Genomic DNA, 21,702 nt, shown 5'->3' with positions numbered 1-21,702 from the left:
TAAACTCCCACAGGCGAAGAGGCCGGTGTTTGCAAGGCTGGACTTGACGAACCAACATAACCTGTATCACCGCGACCAAACTGAAATCTCCATTGAAGACATCTCGAATGCGGCCTTGCAGTATAGGCATGTCCTTGACTGGACCCCAGCTCAGACCTGTGCTGATCCACGGCATCAGCTGTGGTGGGGGGCCCGAGCAGAACATAGGGGGGCCGCCCACTTGGCACTTCTAGGAGCCGTGATGTAGAACCACTCCTGTTGCCACAATTCAGACACCTCTGGGATGGAATCTTTGGGCCATGGAGCTCCCGTCATCTTGCGTATTGAGGCACCTCCACATGCTGCATATTGCCCCTCGACCAGCTTCGGCTTCACTTCAAAGGTCTTGAGCCATAGGCCAAAGTGGGGGGTAACCCGGAGGAAGGCCTCGCACACGACAATAAATGTCCTCATATGAAGGAAGGAGTCTGGAGCTAGATCATGAAAATCTAGCCCGTAGTAAAACATCAGACCCCTGACGAAAGGATCCAGGGCAAGGCCTAGACCTCGGAGGAAGTGGGAAACAAACACGACGTTCTCGTTGGGTTCATGGGTGGGGACGGCCTGCCCTCGGGGAGGCAGCCGATGCAAAATCTTGGCGGTCAGATATCTGGCCTCCCTCAACTTCTTGATGTCTTCTTCCATGACGGAGGAAGGCATCCATTGGCCTTGAAGGCTAGATCCGGACATGATTGAAGGTTCAGGGCGCCTGACCTGAATTTTGGGCGTTTGAGCTTGAGGTGGGGGAAGGATTCGATTGAGCACGAGAGGGAAAAATAAAAGCCTTGTCCCCTTTATAAAGAGGGTGAATATCAAGCGTCCTCTCCGTGTCCGTTTGGAATGCCTATAATCTAGGAGTCCTGGAAGCGGTTGGGTTACCCACGCCCGTATTGATGAGAATCCCGGGATAAGGGGACACAATCTCCGCTTTAACAAGACATGCCAAGGAAACCGCCTCGCATGACGCGCTGAGGTGGGATAATGAAACGACTCAGATAAAGGCTTGGCCGTGGTGTGACACGCTACGAAATACGTCAGCAGATTAGATTGGTGTAAATATTATTCTCTCTATGGCAATATGTGGAAACTTATTTTACAGAGCCGGACACTATCTTCGTGTTCGAAATCTTCTATGAAGTATTTGGAGGAGGAACCCGCCTTGCAATGCCAAAGACAATCTGCGCGCCGGACTCGTCGTCATTGAAGCCTAGTTCAGGGGCTACTGAGGGAGTCCTGGATTAGGGGGTGTTCGGATAGCCAGACTCCTGGACTATGAAGATACAAGATTGAAGACTCCGTCCCGTGTCCGGAACGGACTTTCCTTGGCGTGGAAGGCAAGCTTGGCAATACGGATATGAATATCTCCTACCATTGTAACCGACTTTGTGTAACCCTAACCCTCTCCGGTGTCTATATAAACCGGAGGGTTTTAGTCCGTAGGACAACATACACATCAACAATCATACCATAGGCTAGCTTCTAGGGTTTAGCCTCCTCGATCTCGTGGTAGATCTACTCTTGTACTACCCATATCATCAATATTAATCAATCAGGACGTAGGGTTTTACCTCCATCGAGAGGGCCCTAACCTGGGTAAAACTTCGTGTCCCTTGTCTCCTGTTACCATCCGGCCTAGACACACAGTTTGGGACCCCCTACCCGAGATCCGCCGGTTTTGACACTGACACCGGGCATCTTCAATTTGAGATACACCTAACATGGTCGAGCCATAAAACGTGCATAATCGGGCCTACCCAGAATAGCATGGTAAGCACTCTTGAAATCCACTACCTCAAATGTCAACTTTTCCTTGCGATAGTTCTTGGAATCACTGAAAACCACGTCAAGGGCGATCTGGCCGAGTGACGGGGCTTTCTTGCCAGGAATAACGCCATGGAAACTCATGTTGCTTTCACTAATCTTGGACATCGGAATGCCCATTCCCTTCAAGGTTTCAACATAAAGGATATTCAGGCCACTGCCACCGTCCATCAGCACTTTAGTCAGTCGAGTGCCTTCAACTACCCGGTCGACCACCAGTGCTTGCCTCCCAGGGATGGCTATATGAGCTGGATGGTCTGACTGGTCGAATGTGATGGCAGTCTGAGACCACTTCAGATAACTGGGTGTTGCAGGAGCAACCATGTTTACTTCCATGTTAATAACTTTCAACCAACTTTTGCTTTCAACATCAGCAAAAAATCATCAGTGTGGAATTGACATTGGGAAAAACATCATCATCTTCCTCCCCATCCTCACCTCCGTTCGACTCCTTTTCCTTCTCCTTGGGTTGTTTCTCTCGGAACTGCTGGATAAGGAAACGACAAGGTCGAGTGGTGTGTTTAGGGTAAATGATGTTCCCCTCTTCATCTTTTTGGTATGAATATGGCATGGTAAGTCCAACACATCATTCCCATCTTTATCCTTAACTTTTTTGGGAGCCCAGGGCCCCTTGGGCTTTCCTTTGAACTTTCCTTGGGTAACAGCTAAAGCTTCACCAGGATCAGCTGGTTCAGCCTTTCGCTTCTGTTTCCGACTGGAATTCCCTCCTCCGGTTTCTTGGGCGACTGTTTTGTGCTTGCCACTCCGAAGTCGGTCTTCCTCTTCACCATTAGCATATTTGGTGCCAATCTCCATCATCCGAGTCAGAGTCATATCTCCTGTCCGAGCGAATTTCAGATTCAACTCCTGATACTTAACGCCTTCCTTGAAGGCACAAATTGCTTGGTGATCTGACACATTCTCCACTGTATGGTGCAGCGTGATCCATCCCTGGATATAATCCCTCAAGGTTTCATTCGGTTTCTGGACACAACACTACAATTCTGTCAACCCTGCCAGCCTTTTGCAAGTGCCTTCAAAGGTCCTAACAAACACTCGAGCAAGTTCTTCCCAACTATATATACTGCCAGGAGCCAACTGATTCAACCATGCTCTGGCTGAGCCCTCCAACATCAAGGGGAGGTGCTTCATAGCCACATCATCATTACTGTCACCAATCTACACAGCCACCCAGTAGTCCTCAAGCCAAGTGTCTGGCTTGGACTCACCGGTGAACTTGCTGACTCCAGTCGCCAACCTCAAGTTGGGAGGAATCAATGCTGCTCTGATGGCTCTGCTGAAACACTCGGGTCCTGAAACATGCACCCTGATGACCCACAAGTATAGGGGATCTATCGTAGTACTTTCGATAAGTAAGAGTGTCGAACCCAACAAGGAGCAGAAGGAAATGATAAGCGGTTTCCAGCAAGGTTTTCTCTGCAAGTACTGAAACAAGTGGTAACAGATAGTTTTGTGATAGGATAATTTGTAACGAGCAACAAGTAACAAAAGTAAATAAAGTGCGGCAAGGTGGCCCAATCCTTTTTGTAGCAAAGGACAAGCCTGGACAAACTCTTATATAGAGAAAAGCACTCCCGAGGACACATGGGAATATCGTCAAGCTAGTTTTCATCACGTTCATATGATTTGCGTTCGGTACTTTGATAATCTGATATGTAGGTGGACTGATGCTTGGGTACTGTCCTTACTTGGACAAGCATCCCACTTATGATTAACCTCTATTGCAAGCATCCGCAACTACAACAAAAGTATTAAGGTAAACCTAACCATAGCATGAAACATATGGATCCAAATCAGCCCCTTACGAAGCAACGCATAAACTAGGTTTAAGCTTCTGTCACTCTAGCAACCCATCATCTACTTATTACTCCCCAATGCCTTCCTCTAGGCCCAAACAATGGTGAAGTGTCATGTAGTCGACGTTCACATGACACCAATAGAGAGATGACAACATACATCTCATCAAAATATCGAACGAAGACCAAATTCACATGACTACTAGTAGCAAGACTTCTCCCATGTCCTTAGGAACAAACGTAACTACTCACAAAGCATATTCATGTTCATAATCAGAGGGGTATTAATATGCATATAGGATCTGAACATATGATCTTCCACCAAATAAACCAACTAGCATCAACTACAAGGAGTATTTAACACTACTAGCAACCCACATGTACCAATCCCGGACTTGGAGACAAGAATTGGATACAAGAGATGAACTAGGGTTTTGAGAGGAGGTGGTGCTGGTGAAGATGTTGATGGAGATTGCCCTCTCCCGATGAGAGGAGCGTTGGTGATGACGATGGTGATGATTTCCCCCTCCCGGAGGGAAGTTTCCCCGGTAGAACAGCTCCGCTAGAGCCCTAGATTGGTTCCGCCAAGGTTCCGCCTCGTGGCGGTGGGGTTTCATCCGAGAAGATGGCTTATGAATTTTTTCCCATCGAAAGACTTCATATAGCAGAAGATGGCCACCGGAGGGCCACCAGGGGGGTCACGAGGTAGGGGCGCGCGCCCAGGGAGTAGGGCGCGCCCCCCACCCTCGTGGGCAGGGTGTGGCCCCCCTGGTCAACTTCTTCCGCTGAGTATTTTTTATATATTCTGAAAACGTCTTTCATGAAGTTTCAGGAATTTTGGAGCTGTGCAGAATAGGTCTCTAATATTTGCTCCTTTTCCAGCCTAGAATCCCAGCTGCCGACATTCTCCCTCTTTATGTAAACCTTGTAAAATAAGAGAGAATAGGCATAAATATTGTGACATAATGTGTAATAACAGCCCATAATGCAATAAATATCGATATAAAAGCATGATGCAAAATGGACGTATCAACTCCCCCAAGCTTAGACCTCGCTTGTCCTCAAGCGAAAGCCGAAATCGAAAAATATGTCCACATGTTTAGAGATAGAGGTGTCGATAAAAATAAAATACGGAGATGAGAGCATCATGATCATTCTTAGAACAACAACTTATATAATTCTTGTCATATAATTTCTCATGCTAGAGTAATAATTTCAATCACAATTTCAAGTATGAATCATAAACTTCATTGACAACTAACAATCTATAATCTTAGTCATTGGAGCAATTGCAATTTATCATAACATAAGAAAGAGTCAACATATAAGAGCTTTTCAGCAAGTCCACATACTCAACTATCATATGGTCTTTCACAATTGCTGACACTCACGCAATACTTATGGGTATAGAGTTTTGATCGGACGCAGAGAAAGATAGGGGCTTATAGTTTTGCCTCCCAACATTTTACCTCAAGGGTAATGTCAACAATAATAGTTCATGAAAACTCACATCCAATTAGCCATATATACCAGGATCTTTCCAACGTACTGTGCTTGCCAAAAGGATAAAATGTAAAAAGGAAAGGTGAGGATCACCATGACTCTTATGCAGGGTAGGAGATAAAAGTAAAAGATAGGCCCTTCGTAGATGGAAGCAGAGGTTGTTATGCGCTTTTATAGTTGGATGCACAAAATCTTAATGCGAAAGAACGTCACTTTATATTTCCACTTGTAATATGGACCTTTATTATGCAGTCTGTCGCTTTTATTTCTTCCATATCACACGATCGTATAAAGCTTATTTCTCCCACACTAATAAGTCATACATATTTAGAGAGCAATTTTTATTGCTTGCACCGATGACAACTTACTTGGAGGATCTTAGTCAATCCATAGGTAGGTATGGTGGACTCTCATGGCAAAACTGGTTTAAGGGTATTTGGAAGCACAAGTTGTATCTCTACTTGGTGCGATGAATTTGGCTAGTATGAGGGGGAAAGGCAAGCTCAACCATGTTGGATGATCCATGACAATATAATTTATCTCAGATGTAAGAAAACATAACCCATTACATTGTCTTCCTTGTCCAACGTCAACTCTTTAACATGTCATATTTTAATGCGTGCTCACAATCATAAAAGATGTCCAAGATAGTATATCTATATGTGTAGACCTCTCTTTCTTTATTACTTCCTATTAATTGCAACGATGACCAAAACTATGTTTGTCAACTCTGAACAACTTTTATTCATCATACTTTTTCTATGTGAGCTCATTACTCTCCATGAGATCCATATGATCTCTTTGTTTCTTTTTATTTCTTTCTCTTTTCTTTTATTCACTTAAGATCATGGCAAAAGAATCAAGCCCTTGACTCAACATTTATCTTTATTATATATAGCTCACGGACTCGATTACATAGAAGGATTATAAAGCAAAACTCACAACTAGATCATACTAAGAACTTTTATTTTACTAGATCAAGATATTACCAAAAGGATCGAACTAAGAAAAACGGTAAAGATAAAAGTGATGGTGATACGATATCGGGGCACTGCCCCAAGCTTGGCAGTTGCCAAGGGGAGTGCCCATACCAGATACTCAATTCTTCTTTGTTGGTGGAGACGATGATGGTTTTGTTGATGGCGTAGGTTTCTTACTTAATTTACGCTTGAGGACATAATTTTGGTCCCTTAGGTCCTCGATCTCCTGCTCCAGGCTTAGTATCTTTTTGCATAGTTCCTGTTTGTTTTCCTGCAAGAGGCGAAAAGAGATAAACTCGATCTTAGGTTTCTTTACTCTATCAGGGAGGCTTGACTTTTTGAACTCCACATGCATTTCCCCAGGCTGAGGTAGTGGGACTTCATCTTCATATGAGCTCGTCTCCTCCTTTCCCTTAGGTTCATAGTCCTCTTCTTCTTCTTCCATAGTCCAACCACAACGCTCCACATCCCCATAGACTTCAGGATCTGCAAGGTAATCAGCCACATAGCTCTCTCCTTCCGAATCCTGGGACGACATGTTGCTCAAATCTGCAGCACGACATCTCGAAACAAAGAAAGGAGATTTTTGCGTGATACGGGAGTCAAAACCTCAGGGAGATTATATAATGAATTTTTATCGACCAAAATACGTAACATGTACGAAAACGGAGTCCGGAGAACACACGCGGTGCCCACGAGGTAGGGGGGCGCGCCCAGGGGGTAGGGCGCGCCCTCCACCCTCGTGGAGGCCTCGTGTCCTTCCTGGACTGCTTCTTATTTTTCTATTTTTCTAAATATTCCAAAACGGAGAAATATTGCCTTAAAAACTGTTTTGGAGTCGGTTTACTTACCGTACCACATACCTATTCCTTTCCGGAGTCTGAAACGTTCCAGAAAGTGTCCCATATGTATTCCTCCGGGGTTACGGTTTCAATAACATTGGTTTCAACATTTATGGGATTACCTGAGATATAATGTTTGATTCTTTGACTGTTCACCACCTTCAGCTTTGTGCCTTCGAAGTTGTTGATTTTTATGGCACCGGAACGATAGACCTCCTCGATAACATAAGGACCTTCCCATTTAGAGAGAAGTTTTCCTGCAAAAAATCTTAAACGAGAGTTGTATAGCAATACATAATCACCTACATTAAACTCACGCTTTTGTATCCTTTTATCATGCCATCTTTTAACCTTTTCTTTAAAGAACTTGGCATTTTCATAGGCTTGGGTTCTCCATTCATCTAGTGAGCTAATATCAAATAACATCTTCTCACTGGCAAGTTTAAAATCATAATTGAGCTCTTTAATAGCCCAATATGCCTTGTGTTCTAGTTCGAGATGTAAGTGACATGCTTTTCCATAAACCATTTTATACGGAGACATACCCATAGGATTTTTATATGCAGTTCTATAGGCCCATAATGCATCATCAAGTTTCTTGGACCAATTATTTCTAGATCTATTAACAGTCTTTTGCAAAATTAATTTGAGCTCTCTATTACTCAATTCTACTTGACCACTAGACTGTGGGTGATAAGGGGATGCAATTCTATGATTAACATCATACTTAGCAAGCATTTTACAGAAAGCACCATGAATAAAATGTGAACCGCCATCAGTCATTAAATATCTAGGGACTCCAAATCTTGGAAAAATAACTTCTTTAAGCATTTTAATAGAAGTGTTATGATCAGCACTACTAGTTGGAATAGCTTCTACCCACTTAGTAACGTAATCAACAACAACTAAAATATGTGTATACCCATTAGAGGAAGGAAAAGGTCCCATATAATCAAAGCCCCAAACATCAAATGGTTCAATGACAAGTGAATAATTCATAGGCATTTCTTGACGTCTACTGATATTACCAATTCTTTGACATTCATCACAAGATATGACAAACTTACGGGCATCCTTGAAGAGAGTAGGCCAATAAAAACCAGATTGCAATACCTTATGTGCAGTTCTATCTCCAGCATGGTGTCCTCCATAAGCTTCAGAGTGACACTTGCATAGGATCTATTCCTATTCATGCTCAGGTACACAACGTCTAATAACACCATGTACTCCTTCTTTATAAAGATGTGGGTCATCCCAAAAGTAATGCCTCAAATCATAGAAGAACTTTTTCTTTTGCTGGTATGTGAAACTAGGTGGTATAAACTTAGCAACAATGTAATTAGCATAATCGGCATACCATGGAGCAGTATGAGAAGTATTTATGACATTTAATTGCTCATCACGAAAGCTATCATCAATAGGTAGTGGGTCATCAAGCACATTTTCTAACCTAGACAAGTTGTCTGCAACGGGGTTCTCAGCTCCCTTTCTATCAACAATATGTAAGTCAAATTCTTGTAGCAAGAGAACCCATCTAATAAGTCTAGGTTTAGCATCTTTCTTTTCCATAAGATATTTAATAGCAACATGATCAGTGTGAATAGTTACTTTAGAATCAACAATATAAGGTCTGAACTTATCACAAGCAAATACAACTGCTGAGGGAGTCCTGGATTAGGGGGTGTCCGGACGGCCGGACTATACCTTCAGCCGGACTCCTGGACTATGAAGATACAAGATTGAAGACTTCGTCCCGTGTCCGGAAGGGACTTTCCTTGGCGTGGAAGGCAAGCTTGGCGATACGGATATGTAAATCTCCTACCATTGTAACCGACTTTGTGTAACCCTAACCCTCTCCGGTGTCTATATAAACCGGAGGGTTCTAGTCCGTAGGACAACATACAGAACAACAATCATACCATAGGCTAGCTTCTAGGGTTTAGCCTCTCTGATCTCGTGGTAGATCTACTCTTGTACTACCCATATCATCAATATTAATGAAGCAGGACGTAGGGTTTTACCTCCATCAAGAGGGCCCGAACCTGGGTAAAACTTCGTGTCCCTTGCCTCCTGTTACCATCCGGCCTAGACGCATAGTTCGGGACCCCCTACCCGAGATCCGCCGGTTTTGACACCGACATTGGTGTTTTCATTGAGAGTTCCTCTGTGTCGTCGCCGTTAGGCTTGATGGCTCCTACGATCATCAATAGCGACGCAGTCCAGGGTGAGACCTTCCTCCCCGGACAGATCTTCGTCTTCGGCTGCTTCGCACTGCGGGGCAATTCACTGGGCCATCTGGAGCAGATCGAAAGCTATGCCCCTGGCCGTCAGGTCAGATTTGGAAGTTTAAACTACACGGTTGACATCCGCGGGGACTTGATCCTCGACGGATTCGAGCCACTGCCGAGCGCGCTGCACTATCACGACGAGCATGATCTAGCTCTACCGCCGAACAGTGCCCTGGAGGCCGCACCCGCATCGGCTTCGACCCTTAATTCGGAGCCAACTACGCCGATCGAGGATGGGTGGTTGGACGCCACCTCGGGGGCTGCGATCCCAACGGCGATCGAGCCGAACACCAGCCCCGCACTCTGCGATACTCATGACTCCAAGGAGCCGGACTCTGAACCCTCCGCGCCCCTGCCGATCGAATCTGATTGGACGCTGATCATGGAGTTTACTGCCGCGGACATCTTTCAGCACTCGCCTTTCGGCGATATTCTGAAGACACTAAAGTCTCTCTCTTTATCAGGAGCACCCTGGCCGGACTAAGGCCAGCAAGGTTGGGATGCGGACGATGAAGAAATTCAAAGCCCACCCACCACCCACTTTGTAGCCACTGTCGACGATTTAACCGACATGCTCGACTTCAACTCCGAAGACATCGACGGTATGGACACCGATGCAGGAGACGATGAAGAACCAGCACCTATTAGGCCCTGGAAAGCCACCTCATCGTATGACATATATATGGTGGACACCCCAAAAGAAGGATATGGCGATGGAACAGCGGAGGATGACCCCTCCAAGAAACAGCCTAAGCGCCGGCGTCAGCGGCGCCGCTCAAAATCCCGCCAAAGCAAATACGGTGATTCCAGCACGGGAGATAATAATACTCCAGAGAATGCCGAAGAAAATCCCCTCCAGCAAGATTCAGCACAGGAGGATGGAGAAGCCAGCCCTCATGAGAGAGCGGCAGACAGAGAGGTCGAGGACAATAATTATACACCTCCCTCCGAAGACGAGGCAAGCCTCGACGACGACGAATTCGTCATGCCAGAGGATCCCGCCGAGCAAGAGCATTTTCAACGCAGGCTTATGGCCACGGCAAGAAGCCTCAAGAAAAAACAGCAACAACTTAGAGCTGATCAAGATTTGCTAGTCGACAGATGGACTGAAGTCCTTGCGGCCGAAGAGCATAAACTCGAACGCCCCTCCAAGAGCTACCCAAAGCGCAGGCTACCGCGATTAGAGAAGGAAGCACTTAAACCTACATCACCAGCACTTGATACGGCCGATCGGCCACCTCGTGGCCGCGACAGAGAGGCCTCTCGGCCCTCCACTCAAGCCGCACCCCGTACCAAGGCACGAGAAAATGCGCCAGACCTGTGAGATATGGTGGAGGACAAGGCAAGGCAAACAAGATCGATCTACGGATCGCGTGGGCGCCCCATGACTCGAGATGGTAACCGTCATGCCGGACACAAATCCGGTAGGGCCGAACAGAGTAGACAAAGCTCATTGGAGCTACGTCGAGATATAGCCCAGTACAGAGGCGCCACACACCCACTATGCTTCACAGACGAAGTAATGGATCATCAAATCCCCGAGGGTTTCAAACCCGTAAACATCGAATCATATGATGGCACAACAGATCCTGCAGTATGGATCGAGGATTATCTCCTTCATATCCACATGGCCCGCGGCGATGATCTCCACGCCATCAAATACCTCCCACTCAAGCTTAAAGGACCAGCTCGGCATTGGCTTAACAGCTTGCCAGCAGGATCAATCGGTTGTTGGGAGGACCTGGAAGCCGCATTCCTCGACAATTTCCAGGGCACTTATGTGCGACCACCAGACGCCGATGACCTAAGCCACGTAATTCAGCAGCCAGAGGAATCGGCCAGGCAATTCTGGACATGGTTCCTAACAAAGAAAAATCAAATAGTCGACTGTCCGGACGCTGAGGCCTTAGCAGCCTTCAAACACAATATCCATGACGAGTGGCTTTCCCGGCACCTTGGATAGGAAAAGCCGAAATCTATGGCAGCACTCACGACACTCATGACCCGCTTTTGCGCGGGAGAAGACAGCTGGCTTGCTCGTAGCAACAATATGACCAAGAACCCTGGTAATTCGGATACCAGGGACAGTAGTGGCAGGTCGCGTCGCAACAAGCAGAAGCGCCGCACTAACGGTGACAATGCTGAGGACACGACAGTTAATGCCGGATTCAGAGGCTATAAATCTGGTCAGCGGAAAAAGCCATTCAAAAGAAATCCTAGGGGCCCGTCTAGTTTGGACCGAATACTCGACCGCTTGTGCCAGATACATGGCACCCCCGAAAAACCGGCTAATCACACCAACAGGGATTGTTGGGTGTTCAAGCAGGCAGGCAAGTTAAATCCCGAAAATACAGACAAGGGACTGCATAGCGATGACGACGAAGAGCCCCGGCCGCCGAAAAACAGTGGACAGAAGGGTTTTCCCCCACAAGTGCGGATGGTGAACATGATATACGCAACCCACATCCCCAAGAGGGAGCGGAAGCGCGCGTTAAGGGACGTATACGCGATAGAGCTAGTCGCCCCAAAGTTCAACCCATAGTCCTCCTGCCCGATCACCTTTGATCGAAGGGACCATCCCACTAGCACCCATCATGGCGGATTCGCCGCATTGGTTCTAGACCCAATTATTGACGGATTTCATCTCACTAGAGTCCTTATGGATGGCGGCAGTAGCCTGAACCTGCTTTACCAGGATACAGTGCGGAAAATGGGCATAGATCCCTCGAGGATTAAGCCCACCAAAATGACCTTTAAAGGCGTAATACCAGGCGTAGAGGCCAACTGTACAGGCTCAGTCACACTTCAAGTGGTCTTCGGATCTCCGGATAATTTCCGAAGCGAGGAGTTAATCTTCGACATAGTCCCATTCCGTAGTGGCTATCACGCACTGCTCGGACGAACCGCATTCGCCAAGTTCAATGTGATACTGCACTACGCATACCTTAAGCTCAAGATGCCAGGCCCTCGAGGAGTAATTACGGTCAATGGAAACACCGAACGGAGGAACACACGTCGGCTCTTGCAGCGGAAGTACAAAGCAGCCTCTCCAGGCAGTTCTCCAGTCCGGCCATCAAACGTCCGGACACCGTCAAGTGCGCCCGGAGTAACCTACAACAAGACCGCCTGGCACATTCCGAGCAGGCGTAGCAATGCGGCCCCAACCCCAACCCTCGCAAAAATGCGACACCAGTACTTCGCGTACATAACTACGCTCTAGAAATACCATGGGTACAGGGGGAGGGGCACCATCACGGCATGCCCGAAACACGTCTTAAACCGCACCAGTGGCTGTCAATTTTTTAATTTTCTCTTACTTTCAGGACTCCACTCTTCGGAAGGCCTGTTCGGCAGTTCAATTGCCGCACAAACGATGCAAGAACCAGGGAAGCAGACAAGCCATGCCACATTACGAAACTCCCAGGTGGTCTCTATCACGAGCAGTATACCTGTTTCGCATACCATTCCGCAGCCTGCCCCTGGAACGGACATGTTAAAATAGTCCAACCTTTTGCTTATCGCATTATTTGTATCGTTCTGCTTTGATCGCAACCCTTTTTAATAAACAATGCATAGCTTCTGTCTATTCTTGCATTACTCTTTTTTTACAAATATATGTTCCTTAACGACATGTTGCACCCGTACACTTTGGTACGGCCAAAATACGCCAGGGGCTTTAGTACCCCTCAATATGGTGTGAGAAGTCCGAACACTTTAACAAGTGCGGCACCCCGAACTTACAGCATTATATGCATCGGCTCTGAATCATGTCTTGGGTCGATAGTTGGGTTTGCCCAACTCCTATATTTTGGTGCATTACGTTCCGCTATATCGGCTAAGGTAGCACTAGGAGAACTACTGCGATTGTGCCCCGGTTGAGCTGGGTCGAGCACCTCAGTAGAGAAAGCTAAAACTGACTGTCATGATGAAGCGAGAGCTGGTCGCTGTTCGAGAGGTTTTTCGAGTCCTTAAAGACTTATGCCGCTTAGAGCGAGGAGTCGGCTCTGTCCGGCCAAGGCGTGGATAGCGCCCCTAACTCGGTCTTCCGAATACCAGGGGCTTCGCCGAAATTTAAAATTATAGAATTCTATGGCTAAGTGAGAGTGTTCAAGCATTATAGTCCGATTGCCTTGTTCGTTGTGCTGAGCGCCTCCCTCGAAGGACCCCAAACATGGGAAAAAGAGCGCTCAGGTTTATCCCCGAACACCCCAGCACTAGCAGCATGGGGGCAGAAGCCGACGACTCGCCATCTCTCAAAATTGATAAACAACCGCACAGAAGGTAATATTTTAAATTCCAACAGCATTGCTTAGCGCATATGAACAAGTTTTCAGCGCACAGGACAAAACGAGCGATTTTTACTCAAAAATTACATCCCTGGAACACTCATCCACCATAAGGCAGGCACCCTTCAGAACATCCTTATAATAATTTTCGGGCTTGCGATGCTCCTTCCCCGGCGGTGGCCCGTCCTTCACAAGCTTCTTAGCATCCAGCTTGCCCCAGTGCACCTTAGCGCGAGCAAGGGTCCTACGGGAACCTTCAATGCAGACGGAGCGCTTGATGACTTCGAGCCTTGGACAGGCCCCCACCAGCCGCCGCACCAGCCCGAAATAGCTCCCAAGCAGAGCCTCTCCAGGCCACAGCCGAACTATGAGGCCCTTCATGGCTTGTTCGGCCACCTTGTGGAGCTCGACCAGTTGCTTCAGCTGGTCGCTCAGGGGCACGGGGTGTCCAGCCTCAGCATACTGAGACCAGAACACCTTCTCTGTCGAGCTGCCCTCCTCGGCTCGATAGAATGCGGCGGCATCGGACACGCTTCGGGGAAGATCTGCGAATGCTCCTGGAGAGCTCCGGATTCGGGTAAGTAACAAGTAACTTACGTTTATGTGTTTGCTTTGCATAAAGAATGCCTTACCCGCCGCTATCTTTTTCACCTCATCCAACTCCTGGAGGGTCTTCTGGGATTCGGCCTTGGCAGACTTGGCATTTTCAATAGCCACCGCGAGCTCGGACGCTCGCATGTTTGAGTCAAGCTCCAAACTCTCATGTTTTTCCATGAGAGCCTGGAGCTCTTGCCGCACCTTGCCAACCTCGGCCTCATACTTCTCCCGCTCGGTGCGCTCTGTGGCCGCCCTCTTCTCGGCCTCGACCAACGCTTGCTTAAGGGTCGCCACCTCAGACGTGGCCCCTACAATAGCCATGATAATCCTGTCATTTTTTTGCAATTGCACCTTTTTATATATATATATTTAAACAAGGTATTTCTTACCTTCCTTGTCCTCGAGCTGCTTCTTGGCATGCCCGAGGTCTTTCTCAGACTGCTCGAGGTTCTGCTTTAGCGTGTCCACTTCCGCAGTCAGTGCGGCGGACGCCAGCAGAGAAGCCTGCATACGCATATTGACTCCTTTTTGTTAGACTCCTGCGAATTTTATTTGATCCTCTATTCGGCTTTTCTTCCCGAACGCCAAACAGAGCATCAGGGGCTACTGTCTATGCGGTAATATTATTTACACATTCTTTACTTACCTCAAAGCCTGTTAAAAGGCTAGTACAAGCTTCAGTCAGTCCGCTCTTGGCGGACTGAACCTTCTGGACCACTGCACTCATAATGGTGCGGTGCTCCTCGTCGATGGAGGCACCTTCAAGCACCTCCAACAGATTGTCCGGCGCCTCTGGTTGGACGGGGGTCACCGGCACGGTGGGCTTGCTCCTCTTGGAAGGAGGTCGCCTGCCAGACTCTGTAACCTTTGAAGGTTCCGGAGCGGTGTCCGGCCTAGAGCCGGACTTGGAGCCCTGGGGGGTTCTATCCCCTTCACTCCTAGGGTCCGGGAGGTCGCCTTGCGGCGCCTCCAGGACCACCTCCTCCTGGCTTGGAACCTGTTGGGACAACACTTCGGTGTCGTCCGTAGGGCGGGGGGAGGAAGCCGCGGAAGCGAATTCACATCCGACGAGTCCAGTGAATCGCTCGACGACGCGTCGAGCCGGTCTTTGGGTGGGCTGCATAAACATATTCGACATAAGGGAAAGCTGTGCAATAAAGGAATACTATGAATTACTCTGGTATCCGGATACTTACGACTTAGCCAGGGGCTTGGCCCTGAGCGGCCACTCCTCTCTGCCGCCGTCGGTGTCGGTGGAGTAGTCCGGAGGAAGGGTTTTCCCCTTCTTGGACCCTTCAGCCTCCCCAGTTGGGGCGGCCTTCCTTTTCTTCCCTTCCCCCACTGGAGGGGGAGGGGTCTCTTCTTCCTCCTCCTCGTCTTGATGGGAGGAGTGTGTCTTGGAGTCGTCGGATGAGGGATCCAACACCTCCAGGCGCCGGGCACTCTTTCGAGTCCCCGTGGCCTTCTTCTTGGCCTTCTTCTCCGGCACCACATGGGGTGCCGGAACCAGCAGCTTCGCCAAACGAGCGTCCGCTGGGCCTTCGGGCAAAGGAGACGGACAATTGATCTGTCCGGACGTCTCCTGCCAATCCTGTCAAAGGTAAGGGATCTTAGATCCCGCATGGAGTCAAACTATGAAAAACTGATACCCATTAAAGGTAAAAACAGCTTAACGCATGAGCGTGACGCTGCGTACTGAATCTGCGATCCTTGGTAGCGGATGCGGGGGCCTCGGCGCCCTTGAAAAGCACCTTCCAGGCATCTTCGTACATCGTGTCGAAGAGCCTCTTCAGAGTTCGGTGCCGCGCCGGGTCGAACTCCCACAGGTTGAAAGCCCGTTGTTGACACGGGAGGATCCGACGGATGAGCATAACTTGGACTACGTTGACAAGTTTGAGCTTCTTGTCCACCAGGGTTTGGACGCATGTTTGAAGTCCGGTCAGCTCTCCTTTTTTACCCCACAACAGGCCCGTCTCCTTCCAGGAGGTGAGCCGCGTAGGGGGTCCGGATAGGAACTCGGGGGCTACGACCCATTCAGGGTCACGCGGCTCGGTGATGTAAAACCACCCCGATTGCCACCCCTTCAGGGTGTCCACAAAGGAGCCCTCGAGCCATAAGACATTGGGCATCTTGCCCACCATGGCGCCTCCGCACTCCGCCTGGTTGCCGCGCACCACCTTCGGCTTGACATTGAAAGTCTTGAGCCATAGGCCAAAATGGGGGCGGATGCGGAGGAAAGCCTCGCACACAATGATAAACACCGAGATGTTGAGGACAAAGTTCGGGGCCAGATCGTGGAAATCCAGGCCATAGTAGAACATGAGCCCCCGGACAAATGGGTGGAGAGGGAAGCCCAGTCCACGGAGGAAATGGGGGAGGAACACCACCCTCTCATGGGGCCTAGGGGTGGGGATGAGCTGCCCCTCTTCAGGAAGCCGATGCTCAATGTCGTTAGACAAGTATCCGGCCTTCCTTAGTCTTTTGATGTGTCCCTCCATAACGGAGGAGACCATCCACTTGCCTCCCGCTCCGGACATGGCTGGAGAAGGTTGAGGTGGGGAGTGCGGACTTGGGCACTGGAGCTCGGGTGCGCAAGAATGGATAGGCAAAGGAGGAAGAAGGCGTAGGTGGAAAGGTGGATCCTTATCCCCTTATATGGATGGACGCAACTATGTGTCCCCACCAGCCTGGTAAAACTCGCTTATCCCCAAGCGCCGTAATCAATGGCGCAGTTGGGTTACCCACGCCCGTATTGATGAGAATCCCGGAATAAGGGGACACGATCTCTGCTTCGACAAGACGTGCCAAGGAAACCGCCTCGCATAAACACGCTGAGATGGGACAATAAAACAATTCGAATAAAGACTTGGCCGTGGTGCGTCACACTACGGAGTACGTCAGCAGATTAGATTTGTGTAAACATTATTCTCTCTATGGCAATATGTGGAAACTTATTTTGCAGAGCCGGACACTATCTTTGTGTTCAAAATCTTCTATGAAGTACTTGGAGGAGGAACCCGGCTTGCAATGCCGAAGACAAACTGCACGCCGGACTCGTCATCATTGAAGCCTGGTTCAGGGGCTACTGAGGGAGTCCTGGATTAGGGGGTGTCCGGACGGCCGGACTATACCTTCAGCCGGACTCTTGGACTATGAAGATACAAGGTTGAAGACTTCGTCCCATGTCCGGAAGGGACTTTCCTTGGTGTGGAAGGCAAGCTTGGCGATACGGATATGTAGATCTCCTACCATTGTAACCGACTTTGTGTAACCCTAACCCTCTCCGGTGTCTATATAAACCGGAGGGTTCTAGTCCATAGGACAACATACAGAACAACAATCATACCATAGGCTAGCTTCTAGGGTTTAGCCTCTTTGATCTCGTGGTAGATCTACTCTTGTACTACCCATATCATCAATATCAATCAAGAAGGACGTAGGGTCTTACCTCCATCAAGAGGGCCCGAACCTGGGTAAAACTTCGTTTCCCTTGCCTCCTGTTACCATCCGGCCTAGACACACAGTTCGGGACCCCCTACCCGAGATCCACCGGTTTTGACACCGACAACCGCTAAGAATTCTTTTTCAGTAGTAGCATAATTTATTTGAGCATTGTCTAGGGTTTTACTAGCATATTGAATAACATTTAATTTCTTATCAATTCTTTGCCCTAGAACAGCACCTACAGCATAATCACTAGCATCACATATTATTTCAAAGGGTAAATTCCGATCAGGTGGCTGAACAATAGGTGCAGAGATCAATGCTTTCTTAAGTATTTCAAATGTTTCTACACAATCATCATCAAAAACAAATGGTTTATCTTTTTGTAATAAATTAGTTAGAGGCCGAGAAATTTTTGAGAAGTCCTTAATGAACCTCCTATAAAATCCGGCGTGACCAAGGAAACTTCTTATACCTTTGATGTCCTTGGGACATGGCATCTTTTCAATAGCATCAACCTTGGCTTTGTCAACCTCAATACCTCTTTTAGAAACTTTATGCCCCAAGACAATACCTTCATTAACCATAAAGTGGCGCTTTTCCCAATTCAAGACAAGATTAGTTTCTTCACATCTCTGCAAAACTCGATCAAGGTTGCTCAAGCAATCATCAAAATAAGATCCATAGACGGAGAAATCGTCCATGAAAACCTCACAAATCTTTTCACAAAATTCAGAGAATATACCATCATGCATCTTTGAAAGGTAGCAGGAGCATTACATAAACCAAAAGGCATACGTCTATAAGCAAAAGTACCAAAAGGGAAAGTAAAAGTAGTCTTTGGTTGATCTTTGGCCGACACAGGTATTTGAGAGAAACCAGAATAACCATCTAGAAAGCAAAAATGTGTATGTTTGGATAATCTTTCTAGCATTTGATCGATAAAAGGTAAGGGGTAATGATCCTTTTTAGTAGCCTTATTTAATTTGCGGAAATCAATTACCATCCTATAACCTGTAATAATTCTTTGAGGGATCAATTCATCTTTATCATTAGGAACAACAGTAATACCTCCCTTCTTGGGGACACAATGGACATGACTTACCCACTGACTATCAGCGACATGATAGATTATACCTGCCTCAAAGAGCTTTAGTATTTCTTTTCTTACCACTTCTTTCATTTTAGGATTTAGCCGTCGTTGATGATCATGAACTGGTTTAGCATCTTCTTCCAAATTTATTTTATGTTGACATAGAGTGGGACTAATTCCCTTAAGATCATCAAGAGTATACTCAATAGCAGCACGGTGCTTCTTCAGAGTTTTCAATAATCTCTCTTCCTCGTGCTCTGAAAGGTTAGCACTAATAATAACAGGATATATCTTTTTCCTCATCAAGATAAGCATATTTAAGAGTATCAGGCAACGGTTTAAGCTCAAACACGGGATCACCCTTGGGTGGAGGGGGATTGTCGGTGTCAAAACCAGCGGATCTCGGGTAGGGGGTTCCGAACTATGCGTCTAAGGCGGATGGTAATGGGAGGCAGGGGACACGATGTTTTACCCAGGTTTGGGCCCTATTGATGGAGGTAAAACCCTACGTCCTGCTTGATTATTCTTGATAATATGAGTAGTACAAGAGTTGATCCACCACGAGATCAGAGAGGCTAAACCCTAAAAGCTACCCTATGGTATGATTGTCTGTTGTCCTACGGACTAAAACCCTCCGGTTTATATAGACACCAGAGGGGGCTAGGGTTACACAGGGTCGGTTACAAAGAAGGAGATCTACATATCCGTATTACCAAGCTTTCCTTCCACACCAAGGAGATTCCCATCCGGACACGGGACGAAGTCTTCAATCTTGTATCTCCATAGTCCAACAGTCCGGCCAAAGGATATAATCCGACTGTCCGGATACCCCCTAATCCAGGACTCCCTCAGTAGCCCCCGAACCAGGCTTCAATGACATCAAGTCCGACATGCAGTATTGTCTTCGGCATTGCAAGGTGGGTTCCTCTCCAAATTTTGAATGTTTGTTAAGCAGTGTCCGGCCCCATAAATGTTGGACCTCTTGGCTTCTGCGCCCGATAAGGGCTATCTCCCACACATCGAATGAATATGAGGAGTCAGGGAGTTTTTACATTCGCCCCCCTAGCCAGATAAATAAATTGTCTATTAAAGGGATGGGGTTTCTTAGATCTAATCCACATTATCCTCCCCCAGCGAGAATCCATCGGAGCGCGCTTCGGAAAAATCCACTCCAGCATGGTCGACCTCCGCAGCTCCTCCTGCCCCTGTAGCCCTAATCCCGGTGATTGGGAGAGGTGTTCTATCCCACACAGTCGATTAGTCTAACTTCAGACTAAGGGATTTCTCCCTCCAGCGTATATGGTTCCCGTCCGAGCCGGGCTCGCCACCTATAATGGCGGGGAGCAAGCGGAGAGCTTCCCCAGCCCCTCTACGGGGGAGCGGGTATGCCTTGTTCCTTACTTATTAAGGGGACTCAGATTTCCAATTCATCCGTTCCTCCGCGGGCTCCTGGAGTTTTACGGCCTCCAACTGCATAATTTCACCCCCGCTTCCATATTACACATCGCCGGCTATGTTGCCCTCTGCGAGTTATTCCTGGGCTGCGAGGCTCATTTCGAGCTGTGGAAAATGTCATTTTGCCTCGTCCCCCACACACAGGAGGGGTCACTTTATCAAGTGGGCGGAGCCGAAATATGGCGCATCGCCGAAACTGAATACCTGTCCGGTACTCCAAAGAAGACGTCCGAGGACTGGCCTTCGGAATGGTTTTATATGGGGGACGTCCCCCTTCCGGACCCTGTTCGGCAGGGTCTTCCTGAGTTCAACAATGCCCCTCTGAAGAAATGCCGAAGCTGGTGCCCACGGAGCCCCCAGGAGGAAGACAATGGAGAAGTCCTTTACCTGATGAACCGGATTAAAGCGCTGGCTCAATCAGGATTGACAGTAATCGAGGTTATGTCAATATGCATAATGCGTGGAGTGCAGCCACTGCAATATCGAGGGCACCCTCTGTGGTGTTTTAACGGGGAAGACGATGCCACCCGTTGCGGGCGTAAGGGTCCGGACAACGCTGCCGCTTTAGCAAAAATCCTGTCCGAGCTGTTCAAAGGAGAGGAAGAGGAGTTCATCCACATCAAGCCACGGGATGGATTCTCCATGTACAACCCTCCAAGCTGGGTGAGTTATATCTCCTTACTCCCATTCTTCCCACATTCTTTGTCATAGGTACTCACCTTGCCATTTTATGGCAGGAACTGCGAAAAGCCATAAGGGAGGTCTACAACCCATCCGCACAACCAGAGGACCCTGACCGGGCCCTCAGTCCCAGACTCGAAGAAGATCCGGACATATCCGTGGAGCTGATAGATCGGCAATTCTATCAATTGAGCTGTGATGACGCCATGGTGGCCATTACGGCCGACTATCCCGGACTGCTCCCTGCATCGCTCGTAAGAAAAACCAAAATCCCAACTCGAAAAACTAGGATCCCCTTTTAGATACTTCACCTACCATATACATATGGTGTTTTACAGGGAAGGCATTCGGGACGCCGTGCCGAACCCGCAACAACTTGCCAACAAAAGGCACCGAGGCGGGTAGGCCAAAAAGGAAGGCAGTCAGGACAGAGACGCCGGTGCAGAGGTACGACAAAAACCCCGCTCCGTGGTTGTCGTCTTTCTCAAAATGTGATGACGTCCATGTTTCTTTAACAGAAAAAACGCTCGCCGGAATATGTCCAGTGAGGCTGTCGATCATGCTTCCACCAGTCGGGCTCCAGGACCGGACATAGAGGCGGAAGCCGACATAGGGCGGACGCCGGATACTCCCCCTACAGAGGATGTGGATAGACTATCCGCTACAAATTCAGAAGTGGAGAGCGCCATGAATCATAGGCGTCGTCGGGCCGTACTCCGTGACACTTGCTTCTCACCAGAGGCATTTGATGCCTTCAATTCTGGAGACGCGTACCTCCGTGCTGCTCAAAATGGTCTAGCCAGAGCCACGGACCAGTATGTAAGGGATGTACGGGTAAGCCAATCCGACGATTGTA

This window comes from Triticum dicoccoides, chromosome 1A, assembly GCF_002162155.2.
Source record: "Triticum dicoccoides isolate Atlit2015 ecotype Zavitan chromosome 1A, WEW_v2.0, whole genome shotgun sequence".
NCBI lineage: Eukaryota > Viridiplantae > Streptophyta > Magnoliopsida > Poales > Poaceae > Triticum > Triticum dicoccoides.
This window is presented reverse-complemented; position numbering follows the sequence as displayed.